Raw genomic sequence first — 17,528 nt, 5'->3', positions numbered from 1 at the left:
GCACAAGCAGGGGGAGCAGCAGAGGGAGAGGGAGAAGCAGGCTCCCCGCTGAGCAGGGAAACCAACGGGGGGGCTCGATCCCAGGACTCTGGGATCATGATTTGAGCTGAAGGCAGACACTTAACCGACTGAACCACCCAGGTGCCCCTGTATTTTTTTATAAATAGGAGATTCAGAAAGATTTAAAACTATTCCATTTTTTTCCCACTATCACACAAGAATCCTCCATTATAGATATTCTTTTATTTTATTTTTTTTAAAGATTTTATTTATTTATTTGAGAGAGAGAGAGAGAGAAACAGCATGAGAGGGGAGAGGGTCAGAGGGAGAAGCAGGCTCCCCGCTGAGCCAGGAGCCCTATGTGGGACTCGATCCCAGGACTCCGGGACCATGACCTGAGCCGAAGGCAGTCGCTTAACCAACTGAGCCACCCAGGCGCCCATAGATATTCTTTTAAATAGTAGGCAGCTAGTTTTGAGTGATGTGGTTAGAAGGAAATCCCTTTTTTATTTGAGAATGTAGTAAATAATACCTAAAGGAATCTCATACAGTTTTGTAGTTCTAGATATACGCTCTTTAGATCAGAAAAAAATGTAAATATGAAGTTTAATTATATTAATGAGTCCTCAAAGAAGAAAGCCAGCCAAAAAAATGGAATAGTACTAAAAAAAAAGAAAGATAATTCAAGAATACTTTCCAGAGATACATTTTATTGCCTGAATTAGTCTAAGCATGGCAATGAAATATATAATGTATATATTTTTTTCAGGGGAAATAATTAGACAATGTAAAAATTAGGGACCATTACCAGAAAACATAACTTATAAAAATGATTCAGAAAAAATTCAGTTACAATGGGTTAAGAAGCTGTAGTAATTTAAGATTTTGAAAGGTATGTTTTTATATTTAAATGAATTTCTTTTTATCCATAATAAATTCATTTTTATATAAGGATTAGAAAAATTTCTAGAATTGTAAAATTACAAATTTTCATGTAATTTCCCAGATATAAGGATAACACAAGGAAAACTGAGTATATGACAGTGTTCCCTTGACTAAAATGATAGGTCAAAGGTTAGTTAGAGATAGTATATGGACACTTTCAAAGTTATGGTGAGACATAGCCAATGGGGTAAGAATATTTGCTTAAGAACACAGATAAATTTCGCTCTCCCCATAGAATTGTCCTGTTGACTTTCAGTTTTAACTCCTACATGTAAACAGCTTGGAATCGTCATACCCATTCTTGAAACGAGAACAACCACAAAAAAAATTGAACAAGCTGAAAATCAACTACTTCTGTTGAACTCATCAAAGAACTGAGGTCTCTGGCAAACCAAAAATCTAGAGAGAGAGATAAAATACAGAGAGTAATGAGCAAGAAACCCTGAGCCATAAACTAGTGGGAACACTTAAATGGTAATTTTTACTTGTTGCTACAGACTGAGTATAGACTAGTATGAAAGGAAAAAACTCCTGAGGACTACATTCCTGAATGGGGGTTTGGGGAAGCACATTTTTGTAAGTTTTAACTCATAAGTTTTTCCATGTGATCCAGCAATTACACTCCTTGGTGTTTACCCAACTTATTTCTAAACTTATGTCCGTATAAAAACATCCACACAAATGTATAGAGCAGCTTTATTAATAACCACAAAAACTGGGAGCAACCAGTCATTCACTAGGTGAATGGATAAACAAACTATGGCACACTGGTGCAGTGGAATATCTTATTTAGCCTTAAAAAGAAATGAGCTAGCAAGCCATGAAAAGAAATGGATGAATCTTAAATTTCGAAGTAAAAGAAGTCAGTCTGAAAAGACCATGTGCTGTATAATTCCAATTATGACATTCTGCAAAGGGTAAATCTAGAGAGACTATTAAAAAGGTGATTATTGCAGAGATTCAGAGGGAGGAAGTTGAACAGCATGTGACATTTTTTAGGGTGGTGAAACTGTTCTACACAATGCTGTAACGTGGATACATGCCACTATGCATTCGTCAAAATCCACTGGACTTTAATGTTTGTATATTTAAGAAGTCATTTATGAGGTCAGAGGAATCACAGGATGGAAAGCAGATTGTGACAAAATAGTATAACTATATTACAAATGTATCAAATGACTTCACTGAAAGGGAGATAGGGATCAACGTGCTGACCTAAGTCACTTCAGAAATGAAAGGAGTGTATAAACCTAAAGGCACAAGAAATAACATAAGAACTGTACTGGCTGGTAAAGTTGTTTCTCACTGGAATAAGGGGTAACCATTTTGATACCACTATACTGTTAATAGCAAGTATTCAATCTAGAATCAAACACTTAAATAAGTGGATGGTGAGTGATGGAAGTTGGGAGTCTCACTATTGGAGTGGAGGTTTCTACATAAGTGTGAGGAAAAGGCTAGAATGATAATATGGTAATGGATAAGAATTGGAAATGTTATTGTGAACACATTTTGAGTTGAATATTGATACAGCTAATTCCATATAGAAATATTTATAGATGTGTGTATTTACATCAGCTAGTATATGCATACATGTTTCCTTATTCTGAGGGAGCTTAGAAATGACACCCCAATAGAAATGAGCACACCTACTGTCCACATTGTAGTTTCTAATATCATTCTCCAGTAAAAGGAACCAAGGCTCATTGGAGAAATGGCTGATACTAGAATGGGGGCAAGAAATACACAAGATGAGCCTAGAGCATCTTACAGTGCTAGAAAGAAAGGAAGTGCTCAACAACAACAAAAAAAAGTCCACAGTGATGGAGGTATGCCCAAATGATATAAGAGTCACTGAAAGAGCTCCCAATACCTAAATCTGGAACAATTTGAGCAACAAAATAGTGTTAGGTTATAGCTCAAAGTATAAAACAAATGCCCATGAATTCATACTGATATAAATAAATAGTTGAATTAAAAAAAAAAAAAAACGAGGAAAGGAAAGGAAATCTTCCATGCAGAAGAATTCCAAATAATCAGTGTAGATACTCTCCCCTCAAAAGAGTGGAGCATAACTCCCTATTCCTTAAATGTGAGCTGTACACAGTGACTTCTTTCCTGTGTAAAAGAGGACAAAAAAGAGTAATTTCACATTAGAGAAAACTGACAAACACTACTTCAGCTAGGTGATCAAAGTCAACATCAACAATGATAAGTCATGTTGATAGTATATATTCTTGATATGACAGCATGAGAATGTCACTTTACCTCTGTGGTTCTCCTCCCCAAAACCCATAATTCCAGTCTAATCATGAGAAGATCATCAAACAAATCCAAACTGAGGACTTTCTACAAAACATCTGACCAGTACTCTTGAAGCTCCTCAAAACCAAGGAAAGTATGAGAAATTGTCACAACCAACAGGAATCTAAGGATGAATGATTACTAAATGTATTGAGGTATCATGAATAGGATCATGGAACAGAAAAAGGACAGTAGGCAAAAACTAAGGCAATATGAATAACAAATGGACTTTAGTTAATAATAATGTATCAGTATCAATTTATTAATTATAACATATGCATCCTAATAATGTAAGATGTTAATAATAGGGAAAACCTAAGAGCTTTATGGAATGTTGTATTATCATTTTTATGTATGATACATGCACAGATACACACATACTCACAGGAGATCAGATAGGTAATGACAAAAGAAAGCACAATAAAAATGGGAGAACATGCAAGACATGTTGCCTTTTTATTTACTTCTCCATCCAAGGAATACACATAGGTCATCTTCTGTGGTTCCTATCATTTTCAAAAAAAAAAAAAAATGTCTTTGAAGCCAAGTTTCCTGATTTCTATTTGAGTATATTTCAGTACATCCTAATGTATACAAATCATTTAAGTTCCAGTTCACAGAATGGTTTATCCTTTCACTTCTCTAGAATATCTAATATTAGAAACTCATTTACTTTATGGGAGTTCTTTAATACTTGGATAAGAAAAGTAAAACATGTCTTGCCCCGGGCCAGTAAATAAGTGACAATCTGCAAATTTAATATAAAAATGATTAATTTTCATAGATAATAGTGTAGTCCAGTAAAACCTTGTAAATTTGCTCTATTAAATAGGTGAAAGCAACAAAAACTTAATGAAAGCTTTATTTATAGAACTTTTTTTTTAGAATAGAGAGTGATTTTGTTCTAAAGCTGGGAAGGATTTTTGACACTGGTTTTTGTATTTTAACAAAGCAAAGCCATACATACTTATTTATTTAGAGAAGCCATTTTTAATGAGCCCATTCATTTTATTTATGCAGTTAAGCGGTAATCCTATTGACCTTCACTATGAAAAGAGCTAAATATTTTTCCATTTTAACACTGTCAATTTAACTTTTTTTAAAATGGTCAAATAAGAGCTAACTTTAGTCCAGCAAGAATGAAGGACAGTAATTTCAAATAAACGGAGGATGAAATCATGAGGTTTCATACATTTATGAAGTGTATAGTAGCATTTCAGTTCATATAATCCATTGACAGCTAACCTTCATACTATATTTATTCATTTACTTATTGATTAATTTCTTCATAAAAACCCCTTTCATTAAAAAAAAAAAAAAAAACATGTGTTACACTCCTACATAGATCATTCTACCAAAGGGGAGAATGACATAAACTAGAGATAGAAAAAAATAACATTATGAGAGATGCATCATGTAGAATATTTCTAGACAGAGGGAAGTGATAAAGATTTTATTGTTGATTTTATTTACTTGTTTATTTACTTACTGTATTCTTGTTTTATTCACTTTGAGGGCTGAAATAGAATTATGAAAGCACAGTGGCAGTCCTTTTAATTTACCGAATGCACTTTGTCCATTAGAAAAATACTGTCTTGTTTGTAGCTTGCATATAATCAGATTCACTTTCCTCACCACAGAAAAGCAGATTCTTCAATACCCAGTACATGTCTTATCTTAAACTTACTAAGCAAATCAGGTGGATGTGGTATAGTAAGAAATCAATATTTGGCTCTTGTCCCTGGTTCCTCACACATCCCTTGGAATTTCCTTAGTGATAGCAGTGATAAGGGAATCTTTTTTTTTTTTTTTTTCTAATGAGGCAACTCTTAGTGGGCCCCTAGATAGTTTCAGGATGGCGGCTGGTTGCCTTACTTAGAATCCTGGAACTTTTAGCTGCATTCCCCAGACCTCCAGGAGAGGAGAGGTGCTGAGAGAGTTGGCATATCCAGAGAGGGCATGGAAGCCCCACTCATCTTCCCCCACACCTTGCCCTATGAATCTCTTCCTTTTGGCTATTCCTCAGTGGTATCCTTTATACTAAACTAGTAAGTAACTAAAGCACTCTCCTGAGTTCTATGACCTTTTCCAGCAAATTATCAAATGTGAGGAGGGATTCCTAGGAACCCCTGATTTATAGGAGGTCAGTCAGAAGTATGGGTGAACTTGTAAGTGACATCTGAAGTGAGCGCAGTGTTGTGGAACTGAGCCCTTTAACTTGTAAGACCTAATCCTGATTCCAGAAAGATAGGTCAGAATTGAATTGAATTGTTGGACATCCAGTTGGTGTCAGAGAGTTGGAGAAGTGGTGTTGGAACATACTGGTGTCAAGAAGAGAAAAAAAACCTCTCTGTGGGTCTCCTAAGAACTCAGAACAACTATCAATCAGAAAATTTACTTGATAGCTACTATGTCAAAAGATTTGTAGATGTTGTGGAAAATATAAATTAGTTTCGATAAAGGCTCTTAAGGGATATCTAGACAGTTTGTGTCCTTGAAAATACATTTAACAAGGAAGGTAATCTATATGAATTGCCAAATTAATGGCAGAGATGATAAACATCATAGAAATTCCAAGCATATGCAGGTCAAAATCATGAATAAATGAAAATTAGGAAAATGTTTCCTGGGTTCCAGGACCAGGATATGTCTTTGACTCTCCTCTGGGCAGTACAGACCATGGTCTGTAGTGAAGCTCACTGTTCCTCTGACCAGTGACATCATCATGGGTGTCTCCTTCCTGCCAGCCAACCCCAGCCCACATGGAAACGTCAGTTTCCTGCCTCTACACAAATACGAGGATTTTCCTTGTCTCATCTACACTCTGTACACACACACACACACACACACACACCACCTTGAAAGATATATGAACAGCATTTTGCTGAAAGAGTTAGTGATAAGATCCAAATTATATGGAACTGGAGGAGAGGAGAAAGAAGTGTTGGATGCAGTCAGGTATTAACCTCCTACTTAATTTTCTTTGGGCTAAGGTGGGAAGCATGTGTGGGTGGAGTTAATTCCCAGAACTGGAAAATTCTCCCATGTGGGTATTTGATAAGATCTTGAAAAGTCTGCCATATGCCTCCTTTTTAGTCTTACCATTACAAATGGAGCCTGAGTCCTTGAATCCTGTATAGAAGGCTGCCATCCTAACACCTGCATCAATCACTGTTGGCTTCCTGAGCACGAAATAAATTATTAACAGTGTTAAGCCACTGACATAATGGGTGTGATAATAAATATTTGAATAAAATATTTGGTCATCACCCCTGTTCCTGGCAAAGAGCTCCTAAAACACTTGGAATTTCTTATGATGAGAGTGATAAAAGTGTATTTTGTGATGTTAATGGAGTAATTTTTAGAAAGCACCTAAGAATGGGGGCTGGTTGCCAGTGGAGCCAACCACATGATTAGAGGCTTAGAACTTTCAGTCCTATCCCAGACTTCCAGAGAGGAGGAGAGTGGGGCTGGAGATTTGAGTTCAGTCACCAGTGGCAGTGATTTAATCAGTCATTCCTATGTAATGAGACCCCCATAAAAACACAAATGGATGAGGTTCAGAGGGCTTCTGGATGGAGGTGCTAGGAGAGCACACTCAGAGAAGGCATTGGAGCTCTGAACTGCTTCCCCGTACCGTACCTTGCCCTATGCATCTCTTCCATCTGGCTGTTCCTAAGTTATACCTTTTTATAGTAAACTGATAATGTAGTACGTGAAGTGTTTCTCTGAGTTCTATGAGCAGCTATAGCAACATAATTGAATCCAAGGAGGGAGTAATGGGAATCTCCTATTTATAGCCTGTTGCTCAGAATTACAGGTCACAACCTGGACTTATGATTAGCATCTGAAGTGAGGGCAGTCTTATGGGACTGAGCCCTTAGCCTGTGGGATCTGATGCTTTTCCACATAGATAGTATCAGAATTGCTTGGTGGTGTGGAAAACACACACACACACACACACCAGAATTGGTGTCAGAATTGGAGTTTTGTTTGTACTAGTAGTTAAAGTCACTGAACTAATTAATAAATAAATTGATAATAGAAGCTAGGTATTGGCATGAGAAAACCTAAAATTTGGAGCATTAGTTTATTGTTAGACAGTAGGCAACAAGAAAACAAACAGTAGTCTGATAGCAGAATATTTGGTAAAACAGCCATGTGCAATAACTTGGAAGGAAGATCTTGCCCACTGAGCTTGTGGCTCTAAGGAAAGTGGTTGGAAGGATTCAGTAGGATAGTCAGTTGGCTCCTAATCATGGCCTTTAGCAAAGTGTTACCAGAAAGAGTTCAAGAGAGAATTGGCTGGTTTTCAAATAGAGGTTGAGGAAGGAACAAATCCAAAGAAAAGGGCGTTAAAGGGTTGGAATAATAAGGTGCATCTGGACCATAATAGGAAGAACTGTAGTTATAAATCCTGGCACACAAGAAAGTGTAGAAAAAACACACACCTTGAGCCTGCTAATATTTCAGATAAGCTTATTGTCAGAGATTTCAAGCCTGGACTGAAGCATAGTTGATGTGACAGGGTACTCAGTTGCATTATCGGAAAGAGGGCTGCAAGAACTGTGCAGCCCCTAAAGAAGGCAGATTCCAAATACCCTGTGGTACTATGGCCAAGAAGGATAATGAGCTAGGAAAACTGTAGGGATGTAAGCCAGGGGCCTGGACAAACACTGGGTAAGAGAAGTTTTTAAGAAAGGTGGCCTAATCAGGCCACTTCCCCAACTTTCCCAAGAAAGGGCCCTGCACAGATTCTACCAGTAGGACTGAATATGTGCTAGGGAAAGTGTATTTTCTTTCCTTATCTTTTCTTAGTAGGAGATAGAAACTAGGGAGAGGGCCTATAACACTGAAAGTAGCCCTGATCTCTGAATCAGTACATGAAAGATCTCCTGCCAAATGTCTGCCGTGGACTTTGGATATGTAAGAAATCATTTTTGTTGATTTAGCCATTGAGATTTAGTCATTGATTTGTTATAACAGCAAGTATTACCCTAAACAATAAAAAGAGATCAAAGTTAAACAGAAAATAAAAGCATGTAGACAGCAATATGGGAGTTGAACAGGCTCATGAGACAGTGAATTAACCAGTCTTATTTGGAAAAACTTGTAAGATATTCAAGTCCTTAGTTTAAATGTGAATGTGATGAGGAAGTCAGGATATGTTAATACTCATAGATATATTAGATTGAATTAATGTCATTAGTGAATTAATGTATCAGCTGAGCTTTTGCCACCTAGAAGCTCTCGGCAATAGATTTTACAAAAATGGCTTCAATTATTCCTTTCTCTGTGTTCTTGTAGCCAGGCAATGTGATTCTGCAAATCTTGCCAAGAATTATAGTCTATTTTCCCACTCTTCAAATCTGGGCTGGTCTTCGAGATTACTTTGATGCATAGAATCAGCAAAAATAAAGTTGTGCCAAATCTAAACTGAGGCACAGTAGTCCTGGCATGCTTCTGCTCTTGGTCTTGGAATCCCACAGCATTTATCCAGTGGGACTTTAGAAATGCTCTGCGCTAAGTGACTGTTTTTCTTTTTGAAATGGGAATGTCTATTTTGTTTTCTTGTTCTCACAATTGTATGTTGGATGTGGTGGGTGGAGGAGGGATAGAAAATTTGTCTTCTTTTTTTTGTTCATAAGTCTGCAAAACAATACAAGTTACACTGTAAGAACTGCTTGTCAACCTAACGGAGATCACAAGAGCATGATGAATGAATGATACGATTCATTCATGATGAAATGAGACCTTGGGGGGGGGTCTTGGGAAGGAGTATGGGTATTTTCAATGTAGGATGGGTATGAATAATTATGACCAGAGAGCACGCCATTGTAGATTGATTACAAAAATGGCTGCAATTATTTCTCCCCCACTACATATGCCCTTTTGCAATGAAATTTTGCAGCTTTTCCCATCAAGAGATGGAGTCTATTTTTGTACTTCTCAAGGTCAGGACTGGCCCTGTAACTTGTTTTGACCAACTGAATGCAGAAATAAAAATAAGACATTTTGAAGCCTCGGCCTTGAGAAGTTGTGCACACTTCTGCTCTCCTTCTGGGAACCAGCTACCTTGATGTGGACAAGCCCAGAGTAGCATTCTGGATGATAAAAGAGGGGGTCCAGTCACCTCATTGCTCCAGTTGACAGCCAGCCAGATGTATAAGTAAAGCCATTTAGACCAGTCAGTCACCACCAACCTACCAGCTCATCACACATACAAGAGTTTACCCAAGATCAGCCAAGCCTGGCCAGATCAACAAGCCCAATCAACTTCTCATCAACTTTGGAGAAATAATAATTGTTTGGTTTTTTTAGCCAATAAATTTTAATATGGTTTGTTGCCCAGCAGTAGATAATGGATACAATTTCCCCAAAAAATGAAACATTGGAAAACTTTGAATATGACTGTATCAAGCCTCAGAAAGAAGAAAAAAATGGAGAATAAGACAACAATGTGAAGAGCAGGCAGTGTGAATGCACTTAATTTGTGGGCATTGAGAAGTTAAGTGACCATATAAGAGTACCCATTGCATAGTGAAGGGAGGACAGAAAAAGGAGGAAAGTATATTTGAGCAAAGGAAAACAGGAGAATGCCAAAGAACCTCTGTGATACCTTCTTTACCACCTTGCTAAGATCAGGTTTGACTCCTTGTCAATGATTATTAGAGAACCCAAGTGAAGGATCAGAGCTAAAAACTGTATGAATGGATTTATGATAAAATAATCAACAGAAATCCATTGGAAAATTATCCACGTTCTCTGTAAAGTATTAGGCAGGTGAAGCACACAAAGACAATTTAAGTCAGAGTCTCTATTCACAAAGGAATTTTCAATCTACTAAGAAAACAAGAGAGACTCACATTGGATCTTACCAAGAGAGCATTAGGCTCTGGTGCAATGCATTGCTAAGTCTGAGCTACACAAGAGAGAATTGAAAGGGACACTAGATTTGACTTGTCCAGCCATCATTAATATTTGGATGCTCCATACAATATCTATGCTGATGATAACCCAGCTGATTGATGACAATCTCAAATGAGCAACATACAATGCCTGCTATGTAGGACATGATTCTAAAAAGCGTTATTTTAAACTGTGCTGTCAGAGGAGACTCTTAGAAATATTCTAATACAATAGTTACAAAGTTGACAACTTTTTTCTAAGTAAGGATTGGACATTACTGCAATGAAGCACAGCAGTGAAAAATTATAAAACATCAGAGATGAAGATAATTAAATTCAGGGTAGGGGGGCTTACCATATAAGAAATGGGACTGAAATAAAATCAGACTTTTCAAAAGCAGTACTGGAAATCAGAAGATAGTGGAGGAAAGCCTTCTAAGACATGTGAGAAAATTATTTTTAATCCTTTTTAAGTACTCAGTAGTCAAGGACATTTTAAAGCATGTAAGGACTCAACAAATGTGCATCCCTTATCCCTCATGGGAACCTGCTTGAGGATGAAGACCAACAAAAAGAGGGCAAAACTGAGGAAAAAGGTGTGAGATGTAGGAAACCAGAATTACAAAATGAATAAACAGCAAACAGAAGTTCTAGCACAATAACCTAAATGTAGCTGAAACAACAGTAATGCTTTTTCTCAAAACTCTGGAGGCTGAAAGTGTGGCAAAGGATAGAATGATGATAGAGATAGATAGATAGCTAGCTGCATGCATTCTTACACACAGAAAAGGAGAAAGGAAGTGAAGGAGGGAGGAAAAAATTGTATTATGTAATATATTTGTGCATCTGGAGAAAATTTTTAGTAGGTACATGATAGTTTTATGAAAAATATGAATAGATAAAAAATTATAAAAATTAAAAAACACATTTAATATCATAACTCCAACAAAACAGAAAATTAGAAAAACTTTCTAAAAAAGTTATTAGAGCAAAATTCCTGGCCACTCAATAAACAATATTTGTACACTTATAATAATTAAACTGTATTTATTGTTGTAATTATCTTTTTCAATTTAGTTTACTTATTTTGTGTATTTGGTGAAGTAACTAAAAAATAATCTACATTGGGAGAATGGATAAGGGCTAGTAGGAGGAGGTGTTTTAAGAGAGCTAAAACATGGGGCGCCTGGGTGGCTCAGTCGTTAAGCGTCTGCCTTCGGCTCAGGTCATGATCCCAGGGTCCTGAGAGCAAGCCCTGCATTGGGCTCCCTGCTCAGCGGGGAGCCTGCTTCTCCCTCTCCCACTCCCCCTGCTTGTGTTCCCTCTCTCGCTGTGTCTCTTTCTGTCAAATAAATAAATAAAACCTTAAAAAAAAAAAAAAGAGAGAGCTAAAGCTTCCTGTCCTATAGGAGTAAGTAAATATATGTACTGTCTAAAATGTATAAACCAAGTCATGACAACACAAATTATTGCATAGGAAATAGAGAAAATTATTAAGAGAGACACATGTGGTGTTGGAGAGCAGGATGTGTGAAGCTGGTGTTTGCTCTGTTTCTTTATATGCTTCAATGCTCTTTTATTTTTTTAACCCTGTTTACAACTTTAAAATATCCTTAAAATATAATGTGTTGATCATTGAATTTGTCTCTGACATATAGTTAAATGAAAAAACAAAGGAGGAAAGAATATGGATAATATTTTTCTACTTTAGCAAACACACACACACATACCACACTTGGGTATGTGTAGAACATCTCTGAGCAGGAATAGGTAACAGGCTATTTTGGGGAAAGATTCCTCGCATCAAAGGTGGGCAGGAGACTTATCATTCATTATACACATTTTTATCATGTTTGAATTATTTTTATAAAATAGATTTTTTTCTTTTTTAAAAAAATTTTTATTGTTATGTTAATCACCATACATTACATCATTAGTTTTAGATGTAGTATTCCATGATTCATTGTTTGTACATAACACCCAGTGCTCCATGCAGAACGTGCCCTCTTTAATACCCATCACCAGGCTAACCTATCCTCCCACCCCCTCCCCTCTAGAACCCTCAGTTTGTTTTTCAGAGTCCATCGTCTCTCATGGTTCGTCTCCCCCTCCAATTTCCCCCCCTTCATTCTTCCCCTCCTGCTATCTTCTTTTTTTTTTTTTCTTAACATATATTGCATTATTTGTTTCAGAGGTACAGATCTGAGATTCAACAGTCTTGCACAATTCACAACGCTTACTAGAGCACATATCCTCCCCAGTTTCTATCACCCAGTCACCCCATCCATCCCACCCCACCCCCCACTCCAGCAACCCTCAGTTTGTTTCCTGAGTAAAATAGATTTTTTCAATTAAAATATCATGTAATTAAAAACACAAGCTTTTCTTGCTATTTTTAGCAAAACAGTGATGGAGATGGGTAAATGTCTGTGGAAATAGAGTCAGTATTTACAACATGTGTTAGTACTGTGTGTATTCATCTGCTAGGAATGCCATAACAGAATATCACAGACTGGGTGGCTTAAACTACAGGAATATATCTTCTCAACATTCTGGAGGCTGAAAGTCAAAGATCAAGGAATTGGCAGATTTGGTTTCTCCTAAGGCTTGCGGATGGCCACGTCCTCACTTTCTTCACACGGCCTCTTCTCTGTGCGCTCACGTCCCCGGTGTTCCTTCCTCTTCTTATAAGAACACTAGTCATATTGGATTAGGGCCCAACCATATGAGCTTATTTAATGTTAATTATCTCTTGAAAGGCTCTGTCTCCAAGTACAATCACATAGAGGGTTAAGGATTCAATATATACATTTTTGTGGGGAACGTCAGTCCGTAACACTTGTGTTATATAGATAGTGTTATATGAACTAGTTTCAGGGGTGGACAGGTGGGGATTCTTAATGTAGAAGGTAGGAGCTTGAGCTCTGCAATCAAAGAGACTCCTGTAAGTAGCAGCCAGCTTCCCACCTAGTAATCGTGTGATGTAGGACACTTTTGAAAAATCTCTTGCCTCAGTTTCCTTCTCCATAAAGTGGGGATGGTAACAATTTCAAAAGATTATGTGGGACTTCTAAAAGTGTGATCATGTACATAAAAGCAAAGAACTGGGTGCCTCACATTACAAAAAAAAACAACTTTATAAACTGTAGTAATTACCATTATGCAACAGAATATAATGTATGTTGTACCTAATTAATACAAAAAATATGGCACAGAATTGCTTCACATATTTTATGCATTTGTTACCTAGTCAAAAAATGGGTTGTTTTGTTAAGAGTCAGTGTTAGTAGAAAACCACAATCTCCCTGAAGTATACGGTCATTAAAGAGACAATAGTGGCGCATCTTGCATCCTGGGGCCCACTGCTGGGCATGGAGAGACAGAAACATGGTATTGGGAGAGAGAGACTGTCACAATGAAAGGGGGCACCCACTGGTAATAGAATCATCCTATAAGAAGGTCTAGGTGTTCATTCAATATCTCGCATTCCTGGGTCTCATTCTGTAAAAATACTGTATCTGACTCTTCTGATAAACAAATGGTGTCTGAATGCAAAAATGCTTTAAATTCTATAAAATAGAATGCATTACACTGTTCTTAATGCCATCTTACATGTTCCATGCTAGGCAAAATTGTTTGCTCTTGATGTATTACATTTCTATGAACTTCTTTTCTGGAATATTTCAAAAAAAAGTCTCTAACTTTCCTATTTGTCCTTCGTTTATATTTATGCCAAATTTTGTAAATAGTGATCATCCAATTTGACTTTGTTCTCTCATTTTATATTATGCAATTATACTTTTATACATGTTATTGTACAGCATCAGTATGGACAGAAAAGTGCATTAAATATCTATATAAGTTTATGGGCGCCTGGGTGGCTCAGTTGGTTGGGCGACTGCCTTCGGCTCGGGTCATGATCCTGGAGTCCCTGATCGAGTCCCGCATCGGGCTCCCTGCTCAGCAGGGAGTCTGCTTCTCCCTCTGACCCTCCCCCCTCTCATGTGCTCTCTCTCATTCTCTCTCAAATAAATAAATAAAATCTTTAAAAAATAAATAAATAAATAAATATCTATATAAGTTTAATAATTACAGAACCAGTACCTACAAACTGCAACACAAGAAATAGAACACGTTCAAAATTCCCCACTCTGCATTTTTTAAATCAACACCTCCTCCCTCCTTCCCTGGAGAAAACCACTGTCCTGGCTTTTGTGGTAATTATATCTTTGTTTCTCTTCATAGATTCACTGTGTCAACATCCTCAAACAATAGAGTTTAGGGGGTTTTTTGCTTCTGAAATTTATAAAAATGGAAACATACTGTTTCTCTGAGAAATAAACATACATATTTCTTTTTCCCTTTCACTAAAGAATATATCTGTATACATTTTGTAAAGTGGAATGCTGTACAAAAATGAAAATGGATAAACTAAATTTACATATAATAATAATTTTATTCTTTAAAGTTTTTATTTAAATTCCAGTTAGTTAACATACAGTGTAATATGGTTTCAGGTATACAATGTAGTGATTCAACACTTGTATGGAAGTGAACACTTCCAACAACAAGTGCCCTCCTTAATCCCTATCACCTATTTCACCCAACCTGCCCCCACCTCCCCTCTGGTAACCATTACTTTGTTTTTTATAGTTAATAGTTTGTTTCTTGGTTTGCCTCTCTTTTTCCCCCCTTTGCTTGTTTGTTTTGTTTCTTAAATTCCACATATGAGTGAAATAAAGGATTCTTAAATCTTAAATCTTAAATTCCACATATGAGTGAAATCATATGGTATTTGTTTTTCTCCGACTGACTTATTTCACTTAGCATAATACCCTCTTGTTCCATCCATGTCATTGCAAATGGTAAGATTTCATTCTTTTTTATGGCTGAGTAGTATTCCATACCATTCCATTCCATTCCACTATCCGTTATCATTCTATTCTATTTCATTATCAGTCTATGGACACTTGGGCTGTTTCCATAATTTGGCTATTATACATAATTCTGCTATAAACATCAAGGTGCATGGATCCCTTTGAATTAGTGTTTCTGTGTTCTTTGGGTAAAAACTTAGTAGTGCAATTGCTGGATCATAGGGTACTTCTATTTTTAAGTTTTTGAGGAACCTCCCTACTGTTTTCCAGAGTGGCTGCACTAGTTTGCATTCCCACCAGCAGTGCAAGAAGGTTCACCTTTCTCTGCATCCTTGCCAACATCTGTCGTTTCCTGACTTGTTAATTTTAGCCATTCTGACTGGTGTGAGGTGGTATCTCATTGAGGTTTTGATTTGTATTTTCCTCAATCAATGGCATTGAGTATCTCTTCATGTGTCTGTTGGCCATCTGCATGTCTTTGGAAAAATAATTATTTGTGCCTTCCGCCCATTTTGTAATTGGGTTATTTGCTTTATAGGTGTTGAATTTTATAAATTCTTTATATATTTTGGATACTAATCCTTTATCAGATATGTTATTTGCAAATATCTTCTCCCATTCTGTAGGTTGTGTTTTATTGATTGTTTCCTTCACTGTGCAGAAGCTTTTTATTTTGATGTAGTCCCAATAGTTTATTTTTGCCTTTGTTTCCTTGGCTCGGGAGACATATCTAGAAAGAAGTTGCTGTGGCTAATGTCAGAGAGGTTACTGCCTGTGTTCTCCTCTAGGATTTTTATGGTTTCAGGTCTCACATTTAGGTCTTTAATCCATTTTGAATTTATTTTTGTGTATGGTGTAAGAAAATGGTCCCATTTCATTATTTTGCATGTTGCTATCCAGTTTTCCCAACATCATGTGTTGAAGAGACATTCTTTTTCCCATTGGATATTCTTTCCTGCTTTGTCAAAGATTAATTGACCATATAGTTGTGGTTCGTTCCTGGGCTTTCTATTCTGTTCCCTTGATCTGTGTGTCTATTTTTGTGCCAGTACCACACTATTTTGATTGTTACAACTTTGTAATATAACTTGAAGTCTGGAATTATGTTGCCACCAGCTTTGCTTTGGTTTTTCAAGGCATAACAATAGTTTTAAATGATTGAAAAAATACAGAAGTATATAGATTAAAACACAAAATATTCATTTTGCCCATATCCCAATTGCACTCTTCTTCCTCATGATACCCACCATGAAATGTGTCTCCTAACAGTCTTTTACCTACTCACTTGCATGTGTGCACCCATATGCATATATCTTTCTTTTTAAAATAAGAGGGACCATACTCCATATATTATTCTGTGACTTCTTCTAAATCTGGGAGATCTTGCCCATCAAGGACGTATAAGTCTTACTTACATTGCTTAATAGTTTTTCCACGGTGACTGAGAGTAGAGCTGTACCGTAACTATTAATCCTTTATCAATAAACACGTACCTTGCTTCAATTTTATGTCTATAACAAAAATACTGCAATGGGCATGTTTGCAAATATATTTTGGCCATGTATATAAGTATATTTGTAGTCTAAATTGCTAGAAACAGGAATTACTAGAAATACAATTGTTAGACCAAAAACTTACAAATACTTAAGATTTGCTACTTTAATTCCAAAAGCTGGTACTAAATAGCCATAAATAGTCTCTATCAGTGTTCTTTCCAAAATAGTGAGTATAGTCACTCAGTTTTTGATAACATGAAGTAGCACATACTTCAAGAATCCACTACAAATGTCTGCATTCAAGCAAGCAAAGAATCAGAAATATATGGTACCATTCCTTTGCTATGGTCACTTCTCTACTTCCATCAGACACCAACACAAGTCATTCATGTTGCTTATAATCATTCATTTTATGTTTTATATTTATGTATAAATTATGTTGCAAGGCTAGATTAGAAACCAGAATTCCATTTAAGAATTACCTTTTGAGGGATGCCTAGGTGGCTCAGTCAGTTAAGCGTCTGCCTTTGGCTCAGGTCATGATCCCAGGTCCTGGAATCGAGTCCTACATCGGGCTCCTTGCTTAAGGGAGCCTGCTTCTCCCTCTGCCTACTTCTCCCCCTGATTGTACTCACTCATTCTCTCTTGTTCTCTCTCTCTCATAAATAAATAAATAAATAAATAAATAAATAAATAAATAAATAAATAAATAAAATCTTAAAAAAAATAATTACCTTTTGATATGTGTTTGTGAACGAAAAAGCACAAATGAATGGGTGAGCCCCAAATAGTGCCAGGTACTGTGAAATTGCAAGAAGCTATGCAAAAGCTCTTGTTCTCAGTATTGTTATTTATAAAATGAAGTGTTTGGATAAGAATTGATGTCAAAAGTCTCTTCCAATAGATGGATTCTTTGCTGGGGAGTTTAGATGTGTGATGATTAATTTTATGTGTACAGTTGGGTACGCCACAATACCCAGATATAATCAAACATAGTG

This window comes from Mirounga angustirostris, unplaced genomic scaffold (assembly GCF_029215605.1).
Source record: "Mirounga angustirostris isolate CCGP_5_RB_7025 unplaced genomic scaffold, mMirAng1.0.hap1 SCAF_14, whole genome shotgun sequence".
Taxonomy (NCBI): Eukaryota; Metazoa; Chordata; class Mammalia; order Carnivora; family Phocidae; genus Mirounga; species Mirounga angustirostris.
This window is presented reverse-complemented; position numbering follows the sequence as displayed.